At 43.3% G+C, this 9357-nt stretch overlaps 1 protein-coding gene across 1 annotated transcript in view; it reads right to left on the reverse strand.

Annotated features, from left to right (window-relative positions):
- Positions 1-8719, reverse strand: part of LOC141131190 (prolactin-releasing peptide receptor-like) — a 363387-nt gene extending 354668 nt beyond the window's left edge. Inside the window, exon 1 of the mRNA XM_073618240.1 lies at positions 8512-8719. The gene's annotated coding sequence lies outside the window, so the exon portion shown is untranslated. The remainder of the gene's footprint in view (positions 1-8511) is intronic.
- Positions 8720-9357: the final 638 nt, after the last annotated feature.

Raw genomic sequence — 9357 nt, forward strand, 5'->3', positions numbered from 1 at the left:
GGCTTCATGCAAACTGCAAATGGGACTTCTTATGACTTTCTTCTTGCCACTCTTCCATAAAGGGCAGATTTGTGGAGAACACGACTAATAGTTGTCCTGTGGACAGATTCTCCCACCTGAGCTGTGGATCTCTGCAGCTCCTCCAGAGTTACCATGGACCTCTTGGCTCTTCTCTGATGAATGCTCTCCTTGCCCGGCCGGTCAGTTTAGGTGGACGGCCATGTCTTGGTAGGTTTGCAGTTGTGCCATACTCTTTCCATTTTCCGATGATGGATTGAACAGAGCTCCGTGAGATGTCCAAAGCTTGGGAGATTTTTTTTTATAACCTAACCCTGCTTTATACTTCTCCACAACTTTATCCCTGACCTGTCTGGTGTGTTCCTTGGCGTTCATGATGCTGTTTGTTCTCTAACAAACCTTCAAGGGCTTCACAGAACAGCTGTATTTATACTGAGATTAAATTACACACAGGTTGGACTCTATTTACTAATTAGGTGATTTCTGAAGGCAATCGATTCCACTTGATTTTAGTTAGGGGTATCAGAGTAAAGGGGGCTGAATACAAATGCCCCCCCCCCCAACACTTTTCACTTATTTATTTGTAAAAAAATTTGGAAAACCATTTATCATTTTCCTTCAACTTCACAATTATGTGCCACTTTGTGTTGGTTCATCACATAAAATCCCAATAAAATACATTTACGTTTTTTGGTTGTAACATGACAACATGTGGAAAATGTCAAGGGGTATGAATACTTTTTCAAGGCACTGTATACGCACACCTGTCAAATGTTCTATATTATTATCGCCCCCGTTGCACTTTAACACTTTAGAATAATTTTGATGTCACAGCAAGAACTAACAGTTCCATGTATAGCTCGCTCTCGGCGATGACATGTGAAGAGAACAAGTGTGTCCACAAATAGATAATAAGATATTACTTCACCTAGGGATGAACTCACTGCTCCGTGGTAAAAAAAAAAAAAAAATCTATTTCAGTGGAGCCGGTCCATTCCCTTTTTTCCAATTTGAAATTCAATTGAATCCGTCAGAGAGAAAAGGGTGGAAATAAAATTATAATTACTAAAAACAACATGTGCTAAAAAAATCCCACTTTGTATGTATTGGCTTGAAGTGTAATTCTTTTCTGTATATTATCGGGAAATATCGAACGTGACCGCTCACCAGGCAAGGGTAATATGTGGTGAAGAAGAGGGGCGCACCCGGCACGACTCTATGCACTCGGAATGTCTGATATTTTCATAAAGAGGAATATAAAGAGGCTGAAGGACAGTAGGAATACGTCACACTGCTAAGTAGAAGGTTACAAAACTTGAATACCTATAGAAACATCAGCAGATACCCCCCCCCCCCCCCCCGAAGGAGCCGCTGTAGATTAGACAGGTTCTTACTAGACATATGCAATTTGTTTCGGTCCGAATTTAAATTCTGACACATTTTGGGTTATTTGGTTGCATCCAAACCTCCAAATGACAGTAGCGAATGTCGATTGGGTATTTAGTTTAGTTACCTTTATTCGTTTTCTAACGAATTCCAAATTTTCGGGAACAATTTGAATTCGGATCCATGGAAAAATGATCAACGGCTCTGAATTCTGCATGAAGAATAACTGGTTGTTAAGGAGCAGGCCGGGAAGCCGGCCACTCCCGTCCTTAACAACTGATGACTCATCAGCTGTCAGCGGATTCCCCCCCCCGCTGGCAGCTGAATGAAATCATAAGAATTGCTGATTTTGATGGAACCCTTCCAGCACCCAGCTTGGGTGCTTCCATCGAGATACAGCTTCCTCCAATCTGGACCCAGGAATCGGGTATTATAACTGAATGTTGCATCCAGGAATACCGGCCGCTTCCCGGGGGGGTATGCAGCTGTTGAGGCAATTTGTGGGACCCTGATTCTGATGGTATATCCCTACTTTGGGAATACTTACAGCACAATATTCTTCACTACAAGCAATACCCTGGATATCTACCAGAATTAGAGAGGTGACTATGAACCCAGCCTCTCATCTTTAACCCCTGGGTTGCTACATTGGGTTTTCAAGCATATTAGATTTAAGCGCCTGTTGGCGTCCCCCGTGTCTGCTGTGGAGGGGGTGACTACCTTCAGGTGCCCCTGCCATGCTGCTATTACCAATTGCTGGCTACTCCGGGTAAGCAATATGACAATGATTGACTCCTCCTGAGGAAGCGGTCGCAAAACATGTTGGGGATTATGTCAAGATCAACCCATCCGGTATCCCCACCACCTATTGGGGACTATCCACTATTCTTTGAATTCACAAACAACAATGCACGGCTGTAACCATTGATTTTATCTATATATTTTTTTGATCATGTATGATGTCTTTTAAAATGTTTCTTTATTAATAAATTGTTACTTTTTATTTGAACCATTGTCAAATCCTTGGGTACCGAGATAGTCCATTTTCCCTTGTTGCCAGGGGCATGTTTGGGACAGCCCTAGGCTTCTCTTTACAATTATTGAAAGTTTTTGGATGATGGTACCCCCCCCCCCCCATAGAAGATTACCATAGTTGAGGCACATCTTTAATTTATATGCATCCAAGTCTAGGCGACACTAGCTTAGATGCAAACTGGAACTCACTTTACTGAAAACTCCCACAGAATTTATATACCACCCAGGACCAGGTAGGGCATAATCACATTACCCCAACAATACAAACTGTATACAGCAGTGGTTCTCAACTCCAGTCCTCAGGACCCACCAACAGGTCAGGTTTGCAAGATAGCTGAAATACATCACAGGTGATATAATTTGCTGCTCAGGGATTGCAGTATTCTAGTCTGCAACTCCCCAAGGTAATACTTAAAATCTGGCCTGTTGGTGGGTCCTGAGGACTGGAGTTGAGAACCACTGGTATACAGGAATATAATTAACAACTCATGAACAGCCAACATACACATAATGCTAATCCACCTCTAGCAACTAATAGCTGACAGTGATCAAGTTAACATGACCTAATTAACTAGTCACTGGAACAAGCCTAGGTGCCCAGGCCGTTCGGCACCCAGCCCATAACCCTGGACATACAACTTACATTACACATTATCATAAGCATAAACACATAACACCCCACAATGGTTCCATAACAAGGTTCACGTTGTCACAATATTAATCACATCTCCAAGAGATGATCAGACAGACAGAAACAATAGGTGATTCAATTAACAATGGGAATGCACACCTAGGAGGCACACAATGAGACAAAGACGCGCATAACAAACAGTGATCCCACCCCTCCTCAGACTGTCCAGCAAAAGTCTACAACAGTCTATGAGACAAACTCATACAATGTTCCAGTAGTCTGAAAAGGTGGAATTAATTTATCCTCATAGATCTCTTGAGGAATATTGTTGATAAATATTTCTGTCCCAAGTGATGCTCAATAGGGTTTAGGTCTGGAGACATGCTTGGTCAGTCCATCACCTTTACCCTCAGCTTCTTTAGCAAGGTGTGTTTGGGGTCGTTATCATGTTGGAATACTGCCCTGCGGCCCAGTCTCTGAAGGGAGGGGATCATGCTCTGCTTCAGTATGTCACATTACATGTTGGCATTCATGGTTCCCTCAATGAACTGTAGCTCCCCAGTGCCGGCAGCACTCATGCAGCCCCAGACCATGACACTCCCACCACCATGCTTGACTGTAGGCAAGACACACTTGTCTTTGTCCTCCTCACCTGGTTGCCGCCACACACGCTTGTCACCATCTGAACCCAATAAGTTTATCTTGGTCTCATCAGACCACAGGACATGGTTCCAGTAATCCATGTCCTTAGTCTGCTTGTCTTCAGCAAACTGTTTGTGGACTTTCTTTTGCATCATCTTTAGAAGAGTCTTTCTTCTGGGACGACAGCCATGCAGACCCATTTGATGCAGTGTGCGGCGTATGGTCTGAGCACTGACAGGCTGACCCCCCACCCCTACAACCCCTTCAGCAATGCTGGCAGCACTCATATGTCTATTTCCCAAAGACAACCTCTGGATATGACGCTGAGCACGTGACCTCAACTTCTTTGGTGGACCATGGCGAGGCCTGTTCTGAGTGGAACCTGTCCTGTTATACCGCTGTATGGTCTTGGCCACCGTGCTGCAGATCAGTTTCAGGATCTTGGCAATCTTCTTATAGCCTAGGCCATCTTTATGTAGAGCAACAATTCTTTTTTTTCAGATCCCCAGAGAGTTCTTTGCCATGAGGTACCATGTTGAACTTCCAGTGTCCAGTATGAGAGAGTGAGAGCAATAACATCAAATTTAACACACCTGCTCCCCATTCACACCTGAGACCTTGTAACACTAACGAGTCACATGACACCGGGGAGGGAAAATGGCTAATTGGGCCCAATTTGGAGATTTTCACTTAGGGGTGTACTGACTTTTGTTGCCAGCGGTTTAGACATTAATGGCTGTGTGTTGAGTTATTTTGAGGGGACAGCAAATTTACACTGTTATACAAGCTGTACACTCACTACTTTACATTGTAGCAAAGTGTCATTTCTTCAGTGTTGTCACATGAAAAGATAGAAGAAAAGATTTACAAAAATGTGAGGGGTGTACTTACTTTTGTGAGATACTGTACATGGTGTGGTTTTGCACTAAAATACATATTAATATATTTTTTCCGGAAAATTTGCGTTTAATAAAAGGTTGCGCAAATATCATGTACAACAAAAATTTTTAACTATCACCTTTTTTATTCTACAGGGCTTCTGCTTTCAGAAAATATATAATGTTCTTTGGGTTTATGTAATTTTATTGCCAAAACTTAGGATTTTTACATGTATGTTACAAAGAAATAAAGTTGCTCTGTAACCTAACTGGTTATAGGGAAAATAAATGAAATAGGTACTGTATATAGAATAAATAGAAGGTTCAGGAACAGAAACAAGACTCCATTAAAGGGGTTGTAAACCTTCGTGTTTTTTCACCTTAATGCATCCTATGCATTAAAAACAAAACAAAAAAACCCCTTACAATCACTTTAACCACTTCCCGCCTGGCCACCGCATATGTACGGCCGGGTGGGCGCTCTCTCCTTCTGAGTGGACGTCCAGGAACGTCCCTCAGAAGGAGGGGGATCGCGCGCGAGAGATCCTGATGCGCTCGTGTCACCCGGACGCGGCGCATCTCAGAACGGCGGGAGGGCTCTGTGATTGGCCCACCTGATCACATGATGGCTGTGTCCAATCACGGCCGTCATGTGATGTAAACAGAGAGCCGGTTGTTAGGCGACTGGCTCTCCTCACACATTAGTTGTCGGTGAGGAAAGGAGAGCTGATCGCTGCAGCCGGCTGGTGATCAGTGAGTATGAGCTGTTTTTTTTTTACAGCTTTTTACACACTGATCACCAGCATAGTAACACACAGTGTAAAACACATGACCCCAAAACGCGTCCCCAAAAACACCTGTCCCCCACATATGCCCCAGTAAAATCACATGTCCCAATGATTATCTGCGCACATATGACCGTGATCACCTGCGCACATCTGTACATGATCACCTGTGCACATCCGTCCGTGATCACAAAAAACAATTATTATACATTTAAACGGGATTTTTTTTTACCAAAGACATGTAGCAGAATACATTTTGGCTTAAATTTATGACAAAATTCGATTTTATTGGATTTCTTTTAGAATAGAATAAAAAAAATATTGCTTTTTTTTTTTTTTCCAAATTTTTGCTCTTTTTTCGCTTAGATCGCAAAAAATAAAAAAACGGAGTCGTGAATAAATACCACCAATGGAAAGCTCTGTTTGTGCAAACAAAATGATAAAGAATTCATTTGGTTACAGCACAGCACGACCGCGCAATTGTCATTGAAAATGTGGGAACGCTGAAAGCTGAAAATTGGCCGGGGAAGGAAGGGGACAAAAGTGCCCGGTATTGATGTGGTTAAATTAACCCCTTCCCACCGAGCGTACGCAGATGTGCGTACTCGGCTTTCCGGGGTTATACCTGAATGAGCTCCGCAGCTGCAGGCATCATCCCAGTACCTTTGTTTAGAGCCGACGATCGGCTATCCAAGTATAACAACCGGTGCGGCTAAAAGCCGCTCGGCTGTTATACTGGAGCAGCGGGAGGGGACATCCCCCCCCCTCCCGCCGCTCTTACCGGGCCTCCCATTCGATCGGGAGACCCGGTGGCCAATCGGCTGCTTCCGGTGGCTGGGGGCAGGCTGGAACGAAGCTGTGCGCGGCTTCGTTCCAGCCTTCTAATTGTAAACGCGGAAGCGACGTCATGACGTCACTTCCCGTTTACTCGGCTGCCAATGGCGCCGATTAAAAAAAAAATACACAGTATTCAGAATCGCCGTTTTCGGCGATCTGAATACTTTGAAGTGCAAAGGAGGGATGGGGGGTCTTTTAGATCCCCGATCCCTCCATAAAGAGGACCTGTCACCACCTATTAGTGTCACATAGGATGTTTACATTCATTATAGACCCCAGATCTCTCCATAAAGAGGACCTGTCACCTCCTATTACTGTCACATGGGATGTTTACATTCATTATAGACCCCAGATCTCTCCATAAAGAGGACCTGTCACCACCTATTACTGTCACATGGGATGTTTACATTCATTATAGACCCCAGATCCCTCCATAAAGAGGACCTGTCACCACCTATTAGTGTCACATGGGATGTTTACATTCATTATAGACCCCAGATCTCTCCATAAAGAGGACCTGTCACCACCTATTAGTGTCACATGGGATGTTTACATTCATTATAGACCCCAGATCTCTCCATAAAGAGGACCTGTCACCTCCTATTACTGTCACATGGGATGTTTACATTCATTATAGACCCCAGATCTCTCCATAAAGAGGACCTGTCACCACCTATTAGTGTCACATGGGATGTTTACATTCATTATAGACCCCAGATCTCTCCATAAAGAGGACCTGTCACCTCCTATTACTGTCACAAGGGATGTTTACATTCATTATAGACCCCAGATCTCTCCATAAAGAGGACCTATCACCTCCTATTACTGTCACAAGGGATGTTTACATTCATTATAGACCCCAGATCTCTCCATAAAGAGGACCTGTCACCACCTATTACTGTCACATGGGATGTTTACATTCATTATAGACCCCAGATCTCTCCATAAAGAGGACCTGTCACCACCTATTAGTGTCACATGGGATGTTTACATTCATTATAGACCCCAGATCTCTCCATAAAGAGGACCTGTCACCTCCTATTACTGTCACATGGGATGTTTACATTCATTATAGACCCCAGATCTCTCCATAAAGAGGACCTGTCACCACCTATTAGTGTCACATGGGATGTTTACATTCATTATAGACCCCAGATCTCTCCATAAAGAGGACCTGTCACCTCCTATTACTGTCACAAGGGATGTTTACATTCATTATAGACCCCAGATCTCTCCATAAAGAGGACCTGTCACCTCCTATTACTGTCACAAGGGATGTTTACATTCATTATAGACCCCAGATCTCTCCATAAAGAGGACCTGTCACCACCTATTACTGTCACATGGGATGTTTACATTCATTATAGACCCCAGATCTCTCCATAAAGAGGACCTGTCACCACCTATTAGTGTCACATGGGATGTTTACATTCATTATAGACCCCAGATCTCTCCATAAAGAGGACCTGTCACCTCCTATTACTGTCACAAGGGATGTTTACATTCATTATAGACCCCAGATCTCTCCATGAAGAGGACCTGTCACCTCCTATTACTGTCACAAGGGATGTTTACATTCCTTGTGACAGCAATAAAAGTCATCACATTTTTTTTTTTAAACACAATTTATAAATATATAATTAAATAAAATAAATAATAATAATAAATTTTTTTTTTTAAAGCGCCCCCGTCCCTGCGAGCTCGCGCAGCAAAGAAAAAGCATACGGAAGTCGCGCCCGCATATGTAAACGGTGTTCAAATCACACATGTGAGGTATCGCCGCGATCGTCAGAGCGAGAGCAATAATTGTAGCACCAGACCTCCTCTGTAACGCTAACCTGGTAACCGTAAAAAAAAATTTAAAGCGCCGCCTATGGAAATTCTTAGGTACCGTAGTTTGTCGCCATTCCACGAGTGCGTGCAATTATAAAGCGTGACATGTTTGGTATCTATTTACTCGGCGTAACATCATCTTTCACACTATGCAAAAAAATTGGGGTAACTTTACTGTTTGGATTTTTTAAATTCATGAAAGTGTCCCTTTTCCCAAAAATTGGCGTTTAAAACAGCGCTGCACAAATACCGTGTGATGTAAAATATTCCAACAAGATTCTCTGCTAAAAATATATATATATATAATGTTTGGAGGTTCTAAGTAATTTTCTAGCAAAAAATACGGATTTTAACTTGTAAACGCGAAATTTCAAAAATGGGCTTAGTCATGAAAGGGATAAATCGCAGAACGAACGACTGCTCCTCCAATATCAGGTCTTTACGGCTACTTACATATCCCACTTACCTGTGTGTGGCTTTCGGTAGGAGATTCCATTCATGTGAATGTTCTCGATTCTAATGAAATCTTTCCTTGTCGTCTTTCTCATACCCCGCAGAGAACACACATCGCCTATATCTCCAGAGACATTCAGGATGTGCCGAAATGAAATGGACCAGAAAAAAAAAAATCAATTTACCCAATTTCCCGTTCTTTTCTTTTCCCCATAAATACGTCGCCCCCCCCCCCCCCCCCAGCGATCAGGTCTCATTTCAATCAAGCAATATTTGTGCAATCAATGCGCTGAGTGAAATGAGTTTCATTTTCCATTTCTCCTGAAACTATTCTTCTCCGGCAATTTATACGGAAGATTTTGGCAGCGCGGGATAATGACCCCCCCAACCCCCACCTACTCCTCCATGATTAACCCCCCCCCCACCTCTTCCTCCATGATTACCCCCCCTCCTCCATCAATGGACGAAGCACACAATCAGCGAGTCGGGAAGCAGACCCCGGGGCATTAATATATTTATAACATGTTAGAGACGCTCTTTTGAAAGCTCGGCGGCGTATTCAGCGCGAACGCTCACAGGGGGCGGTTTTTCTATTAAAGCGCTCCTCGGATGATACGGAAGGGATCGCAGTATATTATTTACATTGATAAAGGAAGAAGAAAAAAAAAAGAAGATTCTTTGAACTCCGGATACAAAGTATCCTCGGGGGGATCGTTTAGAGGTGATGAAAGGGGCTGACGGGGGGGGGGGAAGTCAAGTCATCCAATTAAATGTGTATTATGTCAATCTGTAAAGAGGCGACGGTACATGCTGCAGAAATACGAGGAATACTCCGCATGGAAGGGAAGTGACGGGGCGT

The sequence above is a fragment of the Aquarana catesbeiana genome, linkage group LG03, assembly GCF_042186555.1.
Source record: "Aquarana catesbeiana isolate 2022-GZ linkage group LG03, ASM4218655v1, whole genome shotgun sequence".
In the NCBI taxonomy this organism is placed as follows: domain Eukaryota; kingdom Metazoa; phylum Chordata; class Amphibia; order Anura; family Ranidae; genus Aquarana; species Aquarana catesbeiana.